We start from the raw sequence: 21,792 nt of genomic DNA, 5'->3' as shown, positions 1-21,792 counted from the left end.
ATGGCTGGCCCTCTTTAAGAACAAGCGGCTGTATTGACAAAACACCCACACTGATTAATTTGTTATTCTTTTATTGCCTTACGGTTGCATAGCTGTCTGCAATGTTTCATAAAAAATGGCCAAGCAATTTGCAACTATAAAACACAAATGCTTAATTTTAATTTCTGGGTTTCTGTTTCAAATTCATTGGAAAACTGTAAGTAACACTACAAGGATGAGATCTGTGAAGATTCCTGGAAGCTGCTCTTAAGTCCTGAAAAGGTGTGTTTGTTCATGCTTGTTCTGTTCTTGAAAAACAACTCTTTATTAAGGCACAAAGTGGGAAGAGTTGGCGGTGCCGTCCATAGAGGGGTAAGGTCCCTTTCCATGGTGTGCTGGAGCGAGACACTCTGCTCCTGACAGCTGATGATGCACATCCCTTGCCAGCTCAGCTGAGTGACATCGTTCTTACAGCATCAACAGCCACATGGGACTGTTTATACCACAGGAATTGGCAACCCTACAAGTCAAGGGTCCTTGTGAAAAGTAATCTTCCTTCTTAACCTGGACCTCCAACCCAGTTCTGGTCCTGAGAGGCAAACGCTTTCTTGAAATCCTTCCAGAGATGTGCCTGGCATATACAAGCCTAGGTACATACATATTTACATATTTTAAATGGTAAATAAACCATTTAAACTGTGGTCTTCTGTGTGTGTGTAATATGCTATTACAAAGGATTTTATATATAATATATATTATCTCAGGAATATATATAGTGTGTGTATGTATATATATATATATATACACATATATAATTTATATAATATTTTATGCATATAATATATATAATCTCAGATTATTCTAAATGGGAGCTTATATATCTGTTTTTTTTTTTTTTTTTTTTTTTTTTTAATTCTGGTATTGAGGATTTAACCCAGGGACACTTAACCACTGAGCCACATCCTCAGCCCCTTTTCTTTTTTTATTTTGAGACAGGGTCTTGCTAAGTTGCTTAGGCCCTCGCTAAATTGCTGAGACTGGCCTTGTACTTGCGATCTTCCTGTCTCGACCTGAGTTGCTGGAATTACAGGCGTGTACTACCATGCCCAGCCTAAATCTATTATTATTATTATTATTATTATTATTATTATTATTTTGGTACTGGGGATTGAACCCAGGGGTGCTTAACCACTGAGCCACATCCCCAGTCTTTTCATGTTTTTATTTAGAGACAGGGTCTTGCTGAGTTGCTTAGAGCCTCACTAAGTTTCTGAGGTTGCCTTTGAAGACACAATCCTCTTGCCTCGGCCTCCCAAGCCACTGAGATTACAGGTGTGCTCCACCATGCCTGGCTAAATCTAAGTTATTTTTAAGGACTGTCCGTTATTCTATTTTTTAATGTGCCATGATTTATTTAACCAGCCTTGTGGATGACATTTAGGTTGTTTCCCATCTCTTCCAGTACAAACAAAGGGCATTGCTATAGTTTCCATCTTGAATATCCACCATAGACCCATATTCTAAAGGCTTGCTCTCTAGGGTGGTGCTGTTGGGGGGTCGTGAAACCTTTGGGAGGTGAGGCCTTAACAAGAGGTCCTTAGAGGAGCAGTTTTCTCTGCCACACACTCTTGCCATAATGTGTTGCTTCACAGGAGTCACTAAGCAGTGGGTTCCTTAGTCTTGGACTGAAATCTCTGAAACTATGAACCAAAATAATTATTTTCTCTTTATAAATTAATTATCTCGGGTATTTTGTTATAGTAATGGGAAGCTAACAAAGGCTTTGAATAACTTTGTCTTGTTGGGTGTGGGGTGCATACCTGTGAATCCCAGTGACTTGGGAAGTTGAGGCAGGAGGATTTCAAGTTTGAGCCCAGTTCTGCAACTTATTGAGAACCTGTCTCAAAACAAAAATTTTAAAAGAGAGGGCTGGGATGTAGCTCAGAGGTAGAATGTTCCTGGGTTCAATCTCCAGTACCACAAATAAATAAATAGCCTTGTCTTTTGTATATAAACACGAGTGTTTCTGTATGCTCAATTCCTGGACATGGAACTATTAAATCAAAGGATGTGGGCACTTTAAATTCTGATTTGCTTAAATTCTGATTTAGTTTTGCCAACTTGCTCTCTAACCAACTGTAAATAAATTTCTGAGTCCCCATAGCCTTGGGACATTGTCCAACTTCTGCTCTGTACCACCTGAGAGTCTTCACACCTTGGACAGGTAAATGACTCCCATTAGTGTCATTGATGGAGAAACCCAGGAGCAGGGACGACAGGGCTTTCCCATTACCACCCAAATCCAGGCTTCTGCACCCAGAGCAAAGAAATGGCAGGTCCAGGTGGAGATTGGCACTTGTCAGCCCTGCCAGGAAGTGGCGAGTAACCCCTGGGCATTGAAATCCTGAGAACTTGCTTGGCAGGCTCTTTAGCATCTGTGTTTTCCTTGAGTGCGATTTCTCAGGAACATGAGGATTGAGAGGGTGTGAAGCTCTAGTGCTCTGGAAGCTTCAGCACGGTGTGTTCTCTGTTGCTGTGACAGACTCAGCCTTCTGAGATACGGACGTCATCTCCCTCTACTCCAGATCCCTAGAACTTTCTGAAGCTCCACCTTTCTCAAAGATCCTGGACCAGAACAACAACAGTATCTGGAAACTGGTTAGAAATTCGTAATTTCGGACCCCACAGAAGACTTAATAATATCAGACACTCTGGGAGGGGAGACCCAAATCTGGGTTCTTCAGGGGATACTGATGGGTTCTTAAGCCTGAGATTTAACTGAATTCCAATAAGGTCTGTAGCTTTGGAATTCCTGGTCCCTCTTCTACTCCAAGTCACCTTCCCACTCTTACTTCTTTCCTCGTTCCCACGACTTCTGAACACACACCTCACTCCTTCTCAAACCTCCCTCTACTTTCTCACCTTTGGGCTTGGGGCAGAGACCCCAAGTTGTCCCTGTTTCTCCTGTAGCAATGGGAGCCCACATGTTTAAATGGCATTTCCTGGCCTCCCCTGCAGTTACGTTCTGGCCCATGAGATATGAGCAGAAGTGCTGTACAACTCCTTTATTTTTTTATTTCCTATTTCTTGCAGTACTGGGTATCAAACCCAGGACCTTGGGCATCCTTAGGCAGTTGCTCCACCTCTGAGCCACACCCCTAGCTGAAGCGTGTAACTTCTAAATTGTGCCCTTAGAAGGAAGGATCATGCCTTCCCTCGCCCTTTTCTGTTTCCCTGCTAGAAAACAGACATGCTGATTGTGGACCATGCAAATGGATGTAGGTGGGCTCATGAGCATCCGAAAGCAATGAATATGGGCTCCTGATTCTCTGGGGTCACCATGGGAACCATAGATTAGGTAAGCCTGGCTCATGGTAAAAGAAAGAAAGAACTTCAATTTCATTTTGACCAAGGTTACTTTAGATCTGTGCTAACACATTCGACTCTCCATCTTCCCTAGCACAGTAACTTCGTGTGCTGTCCTGTTTACCTAGCAGCACCTCTCCCTTCCTTTATAGGACCAAGTCGAATGTGCCTCTGTTCCCTGATCCTAGAGGGTTGATTTCTCTTCACTGAGTGCTCATCCCTCTTACAGTTTCCATGGCTGGCAGGAGTTGAGTCAAGTCATTTCCCAGGTGATCGGGGGTTCCTGGAGGCAGGGGCCCCCTTGGTCATCCTGGAATATCTCTGCAGGTCTGGCTTAGTGTCTGACACAGAGTGGGTAGCTGCAAATATTTTTCAGTGACAATATTAAGCCATCACCTTCCCTTTTCTGTGTTCCTTACTAAAGTAAGCTCTGACAAATATTTGGGATGAGATCTGAGAATCAATTCATAATCTGAAAGGGTGGCCTGAGATTCTTTTCTCCTTCCCAGAGCTGTGGTAGACCAAGTGGTCTGAGACTGGTCACTCATGGGTACTCTGTGGACAGCCTAAGGAGTTAGGGGTATGAGAAGATTCAAAATCAGTAGAAAATAATTTAGTATGTCTCTGGGTGACCTGCTAAGTCCTTTCTTCCCGGGCTTGCTCTGAATGGTGTGCAGAGGCCTCAAGGGCAAGACCCGTGAGAAACAGTGACACAGGGAGACCTTTCTCAAAAGGCCACTCTGTCATTGCTTGCCCAGGTCTCATGCCCCAGGAGCCTCCTAGCTTCTCAGAACAATGTTTGTTCCGTCGGACCAAGCTATATCAGAACAGTCTGACCTTTATTCTGACTCAGATCTGGAAGTCTACAGCAATGTACTGTCAAGCAGATTGGCATGCGCGCTGTCTCTCCCTCTCTCCTCCTCTCTTAGCAAACAAGCCATTCATCTTCCCTTGTGCCTTAGCTATTTGTTGGGTATTAGCTTCGTGCCAGGCACCGTACAAGGCACTCGATGAAAAATATACTCTTTCTGCCCTTGCTCACTTTCAGGAGCACTTGGGGACAAATTATCACAATGACACAGGAGTTTCCAATGTGTGGCTCAGGGATGCACCGGGGGTTGGAGAGTCCTTGAGGGTATCTATGAGGCTAAAACCATTTTTATTCTTATTTGATTATTTATTTATTTATTTATTTACTTATCGGCAGTACTGGGGATTGAACCCAGGGATGCTCTACCACTGAGTTACATGGCCATTTTATTTTTTATTTTGAGACTCATTAAGTTGCCAAGGCTGGCCTTGAACTTGCCATCTTCCAGCCTCAGCCTCCTGAGTTATAATCCAGGATTAAAAGCATCTATTACCATGCCCAGCTAAAACTATTTTTATAAAAGCCCTAAGACATTATTTGCCTTTGATCCTAACCTCAGAATTGATTATTCTGCATATACACCACGAGAAAACACTCCAGCGGCTACTTGATTCGGGATGTCACAACATATTATAATACAGAAGCAGATAAGGGAATTCAGTCGTCTATGAAGCCAGATATTAAAGAGTTTTGCAGAAATGTAGAATGATCTAACTATTTTTTTTAAAAATACAATTATATTTCATAAAAATGGAAAGGCCAGGCCAGAGCACTTATTGGGGACAGGACAGGTAGGCAGCTTAGGATTGGTTTAAATTACTGCCTAATTGGTTTATTTTTAAAATAAATTAATAAAAACTTGAAAAATGTTTCCATTTTAATTTCTAATATAGTAAATATTATTGCAGTTCTCAATACTATTTTAAAAAGTCACTTTTTTTTTTTTTTTTTTTTTTTTGGTACCAGGGTTTGAACCCAGGGGTGCTTAACCACTGAGTCACATCCTCAGCCCTTTTTTTTTTTTGTATTTTATTTAGAGTAAGGGTATTGCTGAGTCACTTAGGGCCTCACTGAGTTGCTGAGGCTGGCTTTGAACTCATGATTCTCCTGCCTCAGCCTCCTAAGCTGCTGGGATTACAGGCATGCACCACCACAACCACCAAACCTGGCCAAAAAGTCATCATTTTGAGATCACTGTGGACTCATGTGCTATTGTAAAAAATAACACAGAAAGATCTTGTATACCAGTTTTTCCCCAAATATCCTATATGACTTTTGTACAATAACACAACCAGGAAATTGGCATGGATATAATCTACCCACCTTCTCCATATTTCATGTCTTATATCCATTCGTGTGTGTGTGTGTGTGTGTGTGTGTGATCTATACAACTTTATTACATGTAGATTTATATGACTATCATCAGAACAGAACAGTCCATAACAAGGATACCTTAGGCTTTTTGTAGCAACAACCAAATCCTTCTCTCCCTTCTCCCTAATCCCAAGTCTCTCTATGTATATAATTTTGTCATTTCAAGAATGTTATATTAACTGGTGCAATGATGCATGCCTGCCATTGTGGTCACTGGGGTTGCTGAGGCAGGAAAGTCACAAGCTCCAGGTCAGCCTTGGCAACTTAGCAAGACCCTGTCTCAAAATAAAAATTAAAAAGGGTTGGAGATACAGCTCAGGGCTTGCCTGGCATGTGCAAGGCCCTGGATTCAATCCCCAGCACTATAAAAAAAAAAAAAAAAAGAAAGAAAACATACAAAAGAATGTCATATAAATGGAAAGATGCACTATATAACCTTCCTATTTTTCAGTGTGGGGGATTGAACTCAGGTGCTTTACCAGGTTTAATTTTGTAAGAAATTGATGTAGATTTTTTTTTTCTGGATGATTGTACCATTTTATACTTCAGCCAGCAAATTCTGAGTGACCCATCTTCTCCATTCTCATCATTTCCCTCATTCTCTGGGTTGTCACCAGCGTTCTGAGTTGTCATTATTTTACCCATTCTGAGGGTGGCTGTGGATATCTCGTTATGGCTTTGATTTGCATTGTCCTAATAACTACTGATGTTGAGAATTTTGTCATATTTATCTGCCAACTCTACAGTTCCTTTACAGTGGGATGTCTCTTCATATCTTCTGCCCATTCTAATTAGATCGTCTTTATGTGAGTTTTGAGAATTCTTTATATATTGTGGATGCCAGTGCATTGTTAGATATGTGGTCTGCAAACATTTTCTCTCAGTGGTTTTGTCCCTTCCATAGGGTCTTCGTTAGAGCAAAAGGTTTTAATTTTGAAATATCTATTTCTCCTCCTTCTCCTTCTCCTTCTCCTTCTCCTTCTCCTTCTCCTTCTCCTTCTCCTTCTCCTTCTCCTTCTCCTTCTCCTTCTCCTTCTCCTTCTCCTTCTCCTTCTCCTTCTCCTTCTCCTTCTCCTTCTCCTTCTCCTTCTCCTTCTCCTTCTCCTTCTCCTTCTCCTTCTTCTTCTTCTTCTTCTTCTTCTTCACCAGAGATTGAACCCAGGGGCACTTAACCACTGAGCCACATCCCCAGCCCTTTCGATTTTTCATTCTGAGACGGGGTCTTGCTAAGTTGCTTAGGGTCTCACTAAATTACTGAGGCTGATCTTGAACTTGCAATCCTTCTGCCTCAGCCTCCCAAGCCACTGGGATTACAGGTGTGCACCACCACACCTGGCTTCTCCTGTTTTTTTCTCTAAAAAATTTTAGTCTTATATTTTGCATGTAATATCTGATCCATTTTGAGTTTCTATTTATATTTTTTTGGTAGAAGGTAGGAAGCTTAGGTTGAAGTTTGTATTTGTCTGTGAATGTTGGTATGGTTTCATGTGTTCAAAACTTAATTGTCAACCATACGTTCATGGTTTTTGAGAAGTGAGACATTTGGGAGATAATTGTTTCCATTCATGGATTAGTGCGATAACGGACTATGGGTTATTGAGGGAGTGGCTTTATTATAAAAAGAGAGCTCTATGTCACACATGTATGCCCTGTTTACCATGTGACACCCTCTGCCATGTTACAATGCAGCAGGAAGGCCCTCACCAGATGCCAAACCATGTACCAGCATTCATGTTTTGGATTTTCCAGCTTCCAGAATCATGTATTAAATAAACTTCTATTCTTTATAGATTTCCCAGTCTGTGGCATTCATTAAAGCAACAGAAAACGAACTAAGACAAATGTCAATTATTTTTAGGATCAAGGATTTGAGGACTTCTGCAATAAGTTGTGTGAACTACTGCATGTCAAGTATGTGTGAAGCACTATGGGAAAGCTGTCAAGCAAAGCAGTCCTGGAGGGTTTCTTAGAGGAGGTGCATTTGAGTTCTGCTTTGGAGGATGAATTGGATTTTACCAAGCAGAGGAGAAATCTTATTTTTATCCCCCTACCTCTGGTCTTCTATAACCAGTGGTATAATTGGTAGTGAGGGTAATTTTAAAGCAGAGAGTTGTGGAAAATAAATAGAAGAACCTAAGGAGTAAGGCAGACTTTGGTTAAAATCCTTCTTAACTTGCTAAACTTCAGCTTTCTTATCTGCAAAATGAAGGAAACCATTCATTCTTTTCAAGGAAACTGTGAGGATTCAATGTGATAAGCATGGGACCTGGCACAGGGGACTGCTCAGTGAAGGGTGACCTTTCCTTCCCCTTTCATCCTTTCCTTCACCTTTTCTCCAGCCTGTAGTCTCTTCCTTGGATATTCAGTCTATACTGATTTCACTCTCTTTCTCCCATATTATTCTCTTTCCCCCATATTTCATTTTTTATTCCTCATATTGTTCTTGATAAGTGATTCTGACATTTTGTGCATCTAACATCACAAAGCTGATGCCCAATCTGAAGTCACGGAGGACTTCTTAAAACACGGGTTGTTGATCCCACTCTCAAGGTCTCTGATTCATAGGTTTGGGGTAGGACCCAAGAATTTGCTTTTATAACACGTTTCCAGGGGCCGATGCTACTATTGGGCCAGTAGCCACACTTTGAGAAGATCCATTCTCCATGGCTCTTGTGATAATGGTCTCAAAACATTGTGCTAATTCTCCATGTAAACAGATTTCAAAGGACGTGGCTTCTGTGTGCTTTGCAAAATCCATGGAAACTTCATGGTGGGGTTGGCTTCTGGTTTTAAGATGACTGTTCTGTTGATCTTGCTTTTAATTCCCGTGAGAAAAAAACACACAACATGAAATTTACCATCCCAATCATTTTTAAGTGTCGAGTTCAGCAGTGTTAAGTGTGTTCAAGGATGGCTGAGTTTTGTTTCTATCATCTCATTAAATCCACTCCAGACAATAAGGAGCCCATGTGACAGAAATGCCCTCTCCATCTTTGATGAAGCCAGTGGACATTGCTGAGTCTGCAACACTAAAAATGGGGAAGACACTGAGCTGGGGAATGGCCGATCATTTGGCAGAGTGGAGACAGTCAACCCTGCTGCCTCGGAGGGGCTATATTGAGGATACAGCCAGTTCACTCTAGAACTCCAGAAAAGCTCAGGTGAGGGAAAGCTGAACACCCAAACCAGGAGTTCAACTCACAGTCTTTTCACAGGGCATCTGGACTCCATGCGGTCATGCATTTGTCACCTAGGAGTCCCCTGTGGTTTAATGTCCAGGGAATTTGAACTTGACTTTTCAGGTTTAGTGACAGACAGTCACAGAATAGGGGAAGGATTAGAGTTGGGGGCCTGAATTAAACATAGTCATTAAAAAGCTAGGTTCTGAATGATGATACCCCCAGCCCATTCCCAGCCTAGTTCCAGAACGTTCACACCGAGGCTCATCATATCTGGCCCCTCACAGGGAATGGATGGGAGCCTTTTTCTATCAAGAAGTTGAACAGCCCCAGAGAAGGGATCTGTGATCATGACCTTTGGGAGCTGCTCAGCTGGACGCTGAGCGGCCCTCCAGTGAAATCTGCCAGTTGTCAAACCCTCTCCCTGCTTGTGAATTCCCAGTCAGTTTTACTTTCTTCCCTTTGAAATAAAGATTATCAGTCACTTGAGGTAAGTTTACAACCCAAACAAGAGAATCAATGTTTTGCTGCGACTGCTGTTTTGGCCTTCTTTGGACCTGTCTGTGCATCTGCAAATGAAGGATTGACTTCCACAATGGATTCTTCACCTGGGGCCCTTGTGCCCCTTGACAGTGAATGCCAGTATCCCTGTATGTGCGACATGGACTCATTTCTGGGGTGGTTTTTAATATTAAGTCTTCTGAGAGAGTCTGAGATCCCCTTAAGGAGCAGGGAGCCCTTCCTGGCTGGGCCTGTCAGCTGTCCCCCTGGGTTTGCTCTTTGGCTGTCCTTCGCCTTCTTGCTCTTCCAGACCTCTGCACATGCGGGGACTTTGGGGCACCTCTTTCCTTTCAGGTGGAGTTGATTTCTACTCTTCCTTCCAGACTCATCTGAAATACTGCATATTTCAGGAAGTCTTTCCTGACCCTTAATCTCCCATGCAGGTTAGGGGACCTGTTGGTGGATACTGTCCCCTTCTCCTTTAGAGGGATGTGTCTTCTGCCTTCGAGTGCAAAAGGCTGCCTTCTCTCAACAGTATGGCTGGAGAGTCGGTGAATAACCTCCCAGCGGCACCTGCACTCCCAGTCTCAGGATGAAGCACTCGTTAATTTGGTCCGAGAGCTGGACTGGGTAGGAGTAAATCAGCTCAGTCCTTTGAATTACACTTCAGAGATCAGCAGAAGGCAGAGTGAGCTGACTGGAAATGAAAAAGGGAAAGATAGGACAATTATAACTCTTTTTGCTTCTGTCCTCAGGCTACCTGGTGGGGCTGGGTTTACTGCGGTTCTTCGGAATTCGAACTTGGTAAATGGAAATCAAGGTCAAGACAATATTTTGACCTTCAGAATCAGCACCAGATGCCAGACACTGTCAGGACAAGGCCATGAAGGCTCCAGGTGGGTTCAGCTCTAACCCATGCAATAGTGAGGGGAAGATACTTTTAATTTGGGGAGCCCCCCTGCCCCTGAACTCCTTTGCTGTATTTAGAGAATTCCCCCTATCATGAGTCTTAATGAGATATCACTTGAGATTCTGGAAGCTTCAAGGGAGTCATCTTCAATTTCCCAGGCTCCCTCACAGCTACAGTATGGACATGTGACCTAGGCTCAACCAATCATGTACGCACACCCACATTTTGGAGAGAAAGCAGGTGACCTAGGAAATGAGGAAGGCGAGGAAGTCTTGCTTGAAGGGACAGCAGCCACAGGAAATTCCGCTGCCTCGGGAGTGGCTGTGGTCTGAGGCAGCCTCAGGCTCCCGGGCAGGCTCAGCGGTGCATTCCGCCATGTCTAGAGCTTCCTCAGGCCCGAGCTGCCCTCCTGGACCAGTTTGTACTTAATTTTCAGCATAGTTCTTGCTTTCCTTCGACTTTGGATTTTTCCAAAAGGAGAGCCTAAAATGAGAACCTTAGAGTATGTGGGAGGTGACCCCAGAAAGTACAGATGAGGAAGAAAGAAGAATGACAGAGGGAAGGAGGAAAAGTCTACCGAGGGTGCATCTTCCAGGTGCGTCTTCAAGAAATGGAGGCTCAGTTCCCTGTGGGCTCTCTGGAGAATACTAACATTTATCCACCGGGGTCCTCCCCCATGGGTTTGCCTCAGGCGACGGTATCTTGCAAGGACTTCTGGACTGTTTCTATGCATGGACTGAGCAGGATCCTGAGGTTTCTAGAAAACCTGAAGGCAGAGAATCAGAGATGAAGACAGTCCCCGAGGTAGGACACGATCAGTGTGAATACAACCGCTCACCGCAACGGTGGCCAGGCAGCTGCCGTGTGGGGCGCCCACAACATCAGTTTCTGCCCCTAACCTTATTCTTCAGTTCTCCCGGCAAGTCTCTGTGCCACCTTATGTCTTCCCAGCCTATTTCTTTCTGCTTCTATCAGTCAGAATTGGTAACGGTGGCTGGCAGTCTGGAACCTCATGGATATGGAAAGAGCCAAGACAGCTGAGGAAATCACCTGGATACCCTTCTCCCTCCTGCCCTGGAGATACACCTAGTCCTGGACTGGGAGGTTCTTTGTCCTGAGTCCCTGTCACTGCTCAGGTTCCGATCACCGTCGTCTCCCGATACCCACTCAGCTTCCTGACTTGCTTCTTTAATGCCATTTTCTTCTCCTACATTGCAGTCAGGATCAACTTTCAAAATTCCAAACCTGGCTTTGGTAGAAGGCATGACAATTCTTTCAGTGGCTCCTGTCCTTTAGGCAGGCTGAACTATGGTCAAGTCTCAGACTCCTGAGGTCCGATGCATGTCTGTTTCTATACAGAGTTTCATTCAAATAAGTGTAGTTGAACTTAGCAATGGAACCACCTCACAGGTTTGTTGTGAAGATTGACTCATATGTATATAGTGCCTGGCATACAGTAAGCGCTGGTTTCTTTTCTTTAGATTTTTTTTAAATACTTTATTTTTAGAACATAAAGATTAAGTGAAGGTACAGAGATTTTCCATATATCCTCTGTTCCTACATTCACATAGCCTCCTAAACAATCAACATTTCAAACCAGAGTGTACGTTTGTTACACTCCATTGATCTACATTGATACATTATCAGTCAGAGCCCATAGTTTAATCTAGGGTTCACTCTTGATGTTGTATATTGTGCAGGTTTAGAAAAAGCTACAAAAACGTGTATCCATACATTATGGTGTCATATGAGGTAGTTTTACTATCCTAAAAATCTTCTGTGCCCTTCCTTTTCATTATTCCTCTCCCCTCAAACCCTGGGAACCACCAATCCTGGCACTATCTCCGTATTTGCAATATAACTGGAATCATATAATACATAGCTTTCTAAGACTGACTTCTTTCATTTAGTAATAGACATTTCAGTTTCTTGCATTGATAGCTCATGTCTTCTTAATGTTGAAGATATTCCAGTCTGGATGTACCCCAGTTTATTTACCCACTCACCTACTGATGAACAGCTTAGTTGATTCCAAATTTTGGCAACTATAATAAATAAAGTTGCCATAAACATACCTGCGCAAGGTTTGGTGTAGACTTAAATTTTTAATTCCCTTGGGTAAATACCAAGGAGCATGACGGCTGAATCGTCTGGCAAGGATACATTTAATTTTATAAGAAAGGACCAACTGTCTTCCAATGTGGCTACACCATTTTGTATTCCTATCAACAATGAATGAGTTCCCATTGATCAACTCAGTATTTGGTTTTGTCAGCTTGGAGATTTTTAGCATTCAAATAGTATCTAATTGTTTTAATTTGCGATTCCCCAATTACATATGTCATGAAGCATATGTTTATTTGGCATCTTTATATCTTCTTTGATGTGGAACTTGTTCGGGTCTTTTGCTCTGGGTTTTTTTGGTAGTTGTTGTTTTGTTTTTGTTTTTGTTTTTTGTGGTATTGGGGATTGAGCCCAGGGGTACTGAACCATTGAACTCCATTTCCAACCCTTTTTACTTTTTATTTTGATACAGAATCTCCCTAAGTTGTCTAAGCTGACCTTGGGTTTGTGATCTCCCTGCCTCAGTCTCCAGAGTAGCTGGAATTACAGGTGTGCACCACCATACCCAAATTTTGCCCAGTTTTTAGTCAGGTTATTGTTTTCTTGTTGTTAAGTTTTAATAGATCTTTGTGGGATGATAGTCCTTTGTCTAATGTATCTTTTGCAAATATTTTCTCTGCTCTGTGGTTTTTCATTTTCTTGACATCATATTTTGCAGAGTAGTTTTTTGGTTTTTGTTTGTGCTTTTGGTTTTTGCAGACTGTTTTTAATTTTGATCAAGTCTAGCTTGTCAGTTTTTTCATGGATCATGCCCTTGGTGTTATACTAAAAAGTCATTACTATACCCAAGGTCATTTGGAGTTTTTTCTGTGTTATCTTCTAGAAGTTATAGTTCTGTTTTATATTTGTATTCCTATCAACAGTGAATGAGTTCCCATTGATCAACTCAGTATTTGGTTTTGTCAGCTTGGAGATTTTTACCATTCAAATAGTATCTAATTGTTTTAATTTCTTTATGATATACTCTGAGTTAATTTTGGTGAAGCATGTAACGTCTGTGTCTAAGTTCATCTTTTTTGCATGTGCATGCCAGCATCAGTTTTTGAAAAAATCAATTTTTTCTCCATTGTATTGCCTTTGCTTCTTTGTCAAAGATTAGTCAGCTAAATGAGATTCTATTTCTGGGCTCTTTATTCTGTCCCATTGATTTATTTGTGTATTCTTTCACCAATACCAGACTGTCTTGATTATCGTATCTTTACAGTAAGTTTTGAAATCAAGTAGTGACAATCATCTTGCTTTATTTTTCTCTTCAATATGTGTTGGGCTGGGTGTGGTGGCACATGCCTATAATCCCTGTGGCTTGGGAGGCTGAGGCAGGAGGATCACAAGTTCAAAGTCAGTTTTGGCAACTTAGCGAGGCCCAAAGCAACTTATTGAGACTCTGTCTCAGAATAAAAAATAAAAAGGGCTGCGATGTGGCTCAATGGCTAAGCACCCCTGGGTCCCATTCTTAGTGTCAAATAAATAAATAATAAAGGGTATTGTGTTGGCTCTTCTGGATCTTTTGCCTCTTCATATAAATAGTTTTTTGATTTCCACAAAATAACTTGCTGTGAGTTTGATGGACATTACCTTTAATCTATAGACTAAATCTAAAAGAATGACATCTTGACAATATTGAGTCTCTCTGTGTGAACATGGAATGCCTCTCCATTTTTTTTTTAGTTCTCCTTTTGGTTTCTTTCTTCAGAGTTTTGTAATTTTCCTCATGTATTTGTACCTGAGCCATTTTATTTTTTGAGTATTAAAGTAAATAGGTGGTATTCTAAATTCCAAAACCTAATTACTTGTTGCTGGTATATAATAAAGCAATTAATAGACCTTCTTAATGAAAACAGAATGCTCTGGTGTATTTCATGATTCTTTTCCCCTGTTCTCCTGGAGGAATCATAAGGGGGTTTTTCTTCAACATTCACTGTGAGAACCTAGTAAAGTTCCTGGAGTTAAAACTCAAAAGTATGGGGGTCTCTCATGACTGGTTCTCCAGAGTTTTCAACTCTCAGATGTACTTATACTGAACCTTCAGCAATTTGTCAATTACAGTTCAGATTTTCTTACCCTGCCACTTGTTCCCAAGAGAAGTTTGTAGTCAGGAGTTTTTGCTCCAGTAAGTTGTGGTTCTCTGTATCCTTCTATCTCTCCAGTTTGGGGAGCATCTGTTCATGCTGTGATCTCACTTCTCTCGTGACCTCAGAAGAGTTGTTGATTTTTCAGTTTGTTAAACTTTTTGCTCGTTGTTGGGATGGGATGGCCACTCTAGTTCCTTATGTGATAAACTGGAAACCAGAGGTTGATTTTATTTCCATTCTTAAAATTATGGTAAGTACATAACATGAAATCTGCCCTTTTAACCATATTTACGTGTCTAATCCAGTTGGACAGAGAACATTCACATTGTCAGGTAACCATCACCACCATCCATCTCCAGAACTTTTTCATCACCCCAAACTGAAAACGAAGCAGCAAACACTAACTCCCTATTAAGCAAGTGCTAGCTCTTACATTATTATGGATGTCGTCATTATTATTATGCAGTGAGCAGCGGCAACTGTTCTACCAGAATGTTGAGCATCATTCAAGTGCATGTTTGGGGTGAAGCGTCTGACAGATTTTGAGAAGGGGGATAATGAGATCAAGGTGTGTGTTATAGATAGAAGGATCACTAATGGAGAGAGACTGTGGCTACAGCCTCCTGACGCTCCTTCAAGACACAGCTAAGCAAACTGCTGTAAATGCTGGTCCTAAATGGAAACATTCATCAGGGTAAATGTCCTGGGTCCGCATTGACTTCATTTCACTGGTTTTGTTTTATTGTTTCATCTGCCCAGCAATGGAACCTTGAAACTCCCAGAGAGATGAATGAGAAGATTCCAAGCGCTAATCTCATTTCCAAATGTAATTGGTGTCTGAATTATGAAGCTCTCGGCTTCTAAAGGCTACATTCACAGAGCCATCCATCCCTCCCTCCATCTAAGAGGGCCAAGGTGTCACGGTGATGCATGTTCACGGTCCCAGCCACGGAGAGGTAGTGGAGTTGGTGCAACCTTTCTAGAGGGTAATTTGGCAATAGGGATCAAAATTTTAGATTTGCAGAAACTGCAACTTGCGGAACTTACAGAAGCCCACCAATTTCATTTCAAGGATTTCATTTATCCCAAAGAAGTAACTGGACACATTGGTAAAGACGTTTATGTAAGTGTTCAGTGCAGCCTCATTTATAATGGTGAACAATTAGAAAAATTTTAAATGTCCAACAATAGGGGACACAACACACCAATTATGGTATAGCCACTCAACAATATGCTTACTATGCCACCATTGCCAAAGGTAAGATGGAACTGCAGGTAAGGAAAGATATCCACAGCCTTCAGGCATATCCTGCAGAATGTTCTTCTAGTTTACATTTTCCCAATAGAATCACTCTTAGTTTATAATACCCAAGTTTGATAATGTGTTTCATATATATATATACATATATATATATGTCAATAATAATGCCTTTCTTCAGCAAATGTACATATTGGAAAACATTTATATTTATATCCCTACTCTTAAAATTATCTTGGGGACAATGTTTCTCATTATATCCCAAATAACATTGACAGAAAATCAGAATTGCATGTAAAAATGTACAAAAAGTAACTGAATGACTCCTGCCCTTCCGTAACAGGGCTTCCGGTTGGCTGGTGCAGCGGAAATTGCTGGGTGAGACTTACCAGGAAGAGATGGAGCCGTGGGCTCACCTCCTTTGGCCTTCTTACTCTCTCTGTTCTTTCCGTCTGGAACATGGATGGGCAGCAAACTTCACCTAACCAGGAGGCTACACAGCCTGGAGATGAAAGTCTTCACACTGCGGCAGAGGGAACAAAGGAAAGAGGAGGCACACCTGGGACTTCTTGTCACGCGACCCACAGAAACCTTTTAGTTATTTATGCCTTCTTTTTTTCCCTTCCAGTCTTGTCCTATGCTTCTAAACACAATCCTAAAGGAGTTGTTGTTATCATTTTCCATTTTTCTAAAACCGAATGATAAGAACATTTCATGTACTAATAAACAATAGCTGAATGAGTTTAATAAAAGGAAGATAGAAAATTCAACCTTGAGACAACAAAGGGATTGGGCTTCATGGTCACTGCTGGCAGCAAGAGAGGCTCTGGTACCCTGCACAAAGCAAGCACTTAACAACATTTTTAATTGTCTGTAATCTGGAAGTGATGTCAGGTTCTTTATATCCTAATGCAGTAGATTGTTTTTTATTTAAAGGACCTTATGTTTTAAGAGTGGTTTTCGGTTCACAGAAAAATTAAATGGAAGGTACAGAGATTTCCACATGCTCCCTGGTCCACACATGCTCAGTCTCTCCCATTACTCACACTCCCTCCAGAGACGGTATTTGTTAGAATCCGTGGACCTCCACTGATCCAGCATCATCGCCACGGATTCTATAGTGTACTCTTGGTGTACGTCCTATGGGTTTGGACAAATGTATGATGACACCATTATAGTATCAGACAAAGTAGTTTCACTGCCCTAAAACTCTTCTGTGTTTTGTAAAAAACTTAGAAGCATATTTCTGAGATTTAGTAAAGTTTTAAGACATTGGTTGGGTTTTTGACTGATGTGTGATGCATTATCACTTTTGCTATTTAATATAATGTGTTTCTTATTTAATATACTAGGTTTGTTACTGTCATTTTCACCAAGAATGTGTTTTGGAAATACTTTAGTGATAGTAAGTGGGAGAACCTGAACCACGTTCAAAAGCATATTATAAGCAAATTTTATATTGTACTAGCTGGGAAGCTTGTAGTTGTGTATAGCTCCATTGGTGAAAACATAAATAAAATGTTATTCCACTTAAGAAGGTAAGAAATAGAATGCTTGCAGGGTCAGCAGATTCAGCCTTACAACGTATCATGGAATCAAATCCTTCCCCTATTTCTGCTCTGCCATCCCGGGGGCATTGGTTCTTCCTCTTAGTCTCATTCCTTCTTGATCCCAAGATGGCTGCCATTGTTCTAGGACTGCCAAGTCATTGACAATATACGAAGGCAAAAAAGATCTTAACCTCATCCCTTTTGAGATTGAGTAAAAGTTTTCTTAAATCTCTATTAAATTCCCTCTCGTGGCTCACAGCCAGAATTGGTTGTGTTAATCTGTTTTCCATTACTGTGACAAAATACCTGAGGAAAATAAACTTAAAGGCGGAAAGATTTATTCTGGCTCATGGTTTCAGAGATTTTGGTCAATGATCACAAGGCTCTGTTGTTTCCGGGCCTGTGGTGAAGCAGAACATTATGTTGGGGAGTGTGTGGTGGAGCAAAAAAGCTGCTTACTTCACAGTGACCAGGAAGTGGGGTACAGGGACAAAATATCCCCTTCTAGGCCGTGCCCTTGGTGACCTACCTCTTCCAACTAGGACTTCTTTGTAAATTTTCACCACATCCCAGTAGCCCATTAAGTTATGAATCTGTGAGTAGATGAATCCATTTCGATGAGACCAGAGACCCCATGATCCAATCACCTCCCAGCGGCCCTGCTCTGAACCCTGCTATACTGGGGACCAAGCATTTAACACAGGAGTTGTTGGAGAATTTTAAGATCCAAACATCACATGAGTCACGTGTCCCATTCTCAGCATAGTCAGCGGTAAGGGGAACAGGAGAATCACCAAGAGTCGAGGCCAGTAATCCCAACCCCAGCGGTGTGTTAGCAGCACACGCAAAGTCTTCTTGCCTGACCTCACAACAGACCGACAGTTCATAGGGCATTGTCTCCCGGGGTAGGACCTGGGCTTTTTATGTATTTTAAATTCCCTAGATATTTTTCATGGGTAGCAGGATCGGAACCACTCTTTCCACTAGACACAAGGAAGGGGCATTTTCCCTACAGCCTTTGGACATTAAATAGTAAAGTATTGTTAGCAGAGAAAACCATCAGGACGTGTTTGTTGCGTAGGCAAATGATTGTGTTTGGCACATATGGTGTGCTCCTATTTCTGTAGGTTAATTACATAAATACATAAATGACATATATATGAGGAAAAAAATCTGGAGACTATAGATCAAACTTTTAACAGTGATTCTAATGATGGGGTAGGAGGAGGATTAATCACAGATGATTTTCACTCATGAGTTGAACTTTTATAATTGATCACATAACCAGTAAACATCAAAGATATGACACTTTTGGAAACATTTTTTTTTAATTGTAGAGGCTACTTTATCCCTCTAGGGTGAGCTCAGTGGGGAAGCCCAGTCCTTTGTTCAGGAACTCATTGTTGTGGGTGTGGAAATGATCACCAACCCAACAAGCCTTCTACCTCTCCCAGGGGATCAAGGAAAGATAAACTCTGATGGTGACAGTCACACCTCCCTTGCCAGTGAGGGGCGTTGACCAGGACATGTGATGCACTTGTGGCCAATAAGAGGTGAGGAGGCATCTTCCCGTGGGAGTGGGGTTTCTGAGAAATATTTCTGTACTTTTCAAGGAGACACCGGAAGTGGAGGTCTCTTCTCCCTGACGGTCCTGATTGCATTTGATGCCTGGCTATCACAGCTGCCCTCTTATGATGAAAATAACACAGTCCACACACTGCGGATGGCAGGGTGAAAATACGGAAAGGATCCGTGTCCTCCTGGGTGGCATGTTTTCAAACCTGAGGTGTAACTTCCATATACTCAAGTGCACTAACCTTAAGGGTACAGCTCGGTACATTTTTACATGTGCCCACACTTCATGTGACGGCTTCCCAGATCAAGATACAGCACACTTCCTTCTCTCCAGAGGGCTCTCCCCTACCAGCCTTTGGTCTGCATCCTTCCACAGACCCATAAGTTCTGTGTGTGTATGTATAAAATTTGATGCACTGTATAGCAGATAATTAGCTATGGCTCTTTCTGGGGTTAGTAGGCAGACTAATGATGTTTGTGATGTTTGGGGTTCATGAATAAAAATGTCTGTGATGTTCGGGTTTTAGGAATAAGACGCCACGCAACATTACTTCTCAGAGACTTCGTGTCCACTCTCAAGAAGCTCCTGCTGAAGGTGAGGACGCCCATCATGTCCTCCTCCTCCTGTATCTATTTCTGCCTCTCCTAGCCATCTTTTGTGTTCCAGAATGCTGAACGCTACACACTGTATCACCTGGGCTCCTTTGCCCTCTGACCTCTGGTTAGGTTCAGAGAGAAAAAAGATCAGAAGATAAGAAAAGAGAGAGGATGGGTACGCATTCTTACCTCTCCACCTGTCCATGCTTCTCACAATGTCTGTGTTCCCCCGCGGCCCAAGGCATCTGTTGAACAGTCCCTTGTCTATAGCTATCCATCTTATCAGGTTCCAGGAACATGTCCTTCCGCTGATCCTTCAGACCCAACAGCGGTGATGACTTGCTTTTATGGCTAGGCCCGGGTGCTACATCATCCCTGTGGGTTTCTTTAATCCCTTCTATTGCTCTGTAACCATGTCTTATTTCCAAAAACGACCACTGTCTCGAATTCTCTTCCAGACATTGCCACTCCTCATTTCCCTACCCCTTGAACCCGGGGAAGGCTTTGGGATCGCCTTGACAGACAGCCTGTGGCAGGTGTAATGCTGTGTGAAAGGCAGCATGACTTCTGCCTGGGAATCACTTTCTCCTGGGGTCCTTGTCTTGGGAACGCAGCCACCACATTGTTAGGAAGCCCAGGTCATCGGAAGAGGCCACTTGTGAGTGTTCTGGCTGATTGCCAGCTGAGATTGCAGCAGACGGTCTGCACTAACTGCCAGATGGGTGAAAGAACAAGCCTCCAGAAGCTTCTGGCTCTCAGCATTCACATCACCCCCGCTGATGCTGCATGGAACAGAGGCAGCGATTCCCACGAAGTTCTACCCAAACTGAATATCTGTGAGAGAACTGTTGCTTTTTAAAGTCATTAAATGCTTGCATAATATATTCCATAGTCATAATGGCTACAACTGGGACAATAGGAGGGGTTAAACTCCCAGGCTCTGGAGCCACACTGCTTAGGTCTGGTGCGGCCCCTCCCACTCATTCCCTGTGTTAATATTTGACAAGTTGTTTCAATGCTAATTCTCAATTTTTTTTTTAATCTGTAAAATGGGAATAATGACTCCTTAAAGAGTAGTGTTAGTGTATAAAATTCTCAGGCTAGCCTTTGGTACATTCATTATAACTATTCATCATTGATTCTATGAAAGACCACCAGGAAAAAACTACCGATCAAATGAAATTAAGTGTATTCAGTTGACTGTAGGAAAGGAAAACAACACCTTGAGGTTTTAATAGTATTACAAACTGAAGAAATTAAGGAATGATACCTAGAGGATTTAAAGGTTGTCCTAGGTGATTTTAAGGTGGTTGTGATTGGGTGGAGTTTATGATATAATCACTTGGGGTTGGTGGACTCAGGCAAGAACCTCAAAGTGAGTCTTGGTGAGCAAATTATCCATATTGATAAGTAAGGTGTTTGGCTGGCTCAGTCGTACCTTCCAAGAGCACGTATTGTTACTTGGTTCTGATACTGTTTACCACAGGGAACAGAAGAGAGTTTTGTTTTCAATTCTCACTCTTATACAGGTTTATTTTCATGGAAAGGGTATCATAGTCTACCTATTAATTGAAATCCACTCTTTCATTTAATTGTGTATCTCAGGTACCCTTCCTTATCAGCAATTAATGTGAGTTAATTTCATTCCTTGTAAACACTGCCTGATATTCACTTGAATATTTGCTTCATGACCTATTTTCCCCTTCCTGAATCAACAGGCAGTGGGCTGGGGGACCCAGGTCCTTGGTGCAGTGCCTAGCCCCGATTTGGCCCCCAGAAAAAGTTGGTTATTGAAGGGAGACACAAAATCTTGTAAGACGCCACACATAGAGGGTGGGGTGGATTGTTGGGCTCCCTCCATGGCTGAATCTTATCCCATCCTAGTTTGTCACCTGATTTAGGGATCATCTCAGGATGTGCACGACAGAGGAGAGATCCCATGTGACCGCAGAGAGGATGGGGATGATCTGAGAGGCACAAGAAGCTGTGGGGTGGTGGCCAACTGGGACTCAGAGGTACTCAGGTGTCCAGGAGAGTCGTGGGCACTGCGCCAGCGTCAGGAGAACAGATGGTGAGTTTCCGTGGCTGTGGATTTCAGCGACTGAAGCCCTCGGACACCACTGACCAGGCAAAGTGAGGGCAAACCCAGCAAGGACCCAAAGGTCAGCATAAGGCCACCTCTCCCCATTGCCACGAGGACTTTCCCCTATATACATGTCACTTTGGGGAGAAGGAAGTTGAGGAGGAGACATTAGGAGAAAAATAAAACAGCTCCTGTAAGGATTTTACCTGATAATCAGATACAACTTTTGTGAAGTTTTGGGTTTTCAACCAGGGAGGGTGTCACACCACTAGTGGGCATTTGCAAATAGGAGGGGGCCTTTTCCACTCGTGTGTGTGTGTTTTTGGGGGTGGCTGGGCTTGAACCCAGGGCCT

The sequence above is a fragment of the Sciurus carolinensis genome, chromosome 2 (genome assembly GCF_902686445.1).
Source record: "Sciurus carolinensis chromosome 2, mSciCar1.2, whole genome shotgun sequence".
Classification (NCBI taxonomy): domain Eukaryota; kingdom Metazoa; phylum Chordata; class Mammalia; order Rodentia; family Sciuridae; genus Sciurus; species Sciurus carolinensis.
Note: the sequence above shows the minus strand (reverse complement) of the source record.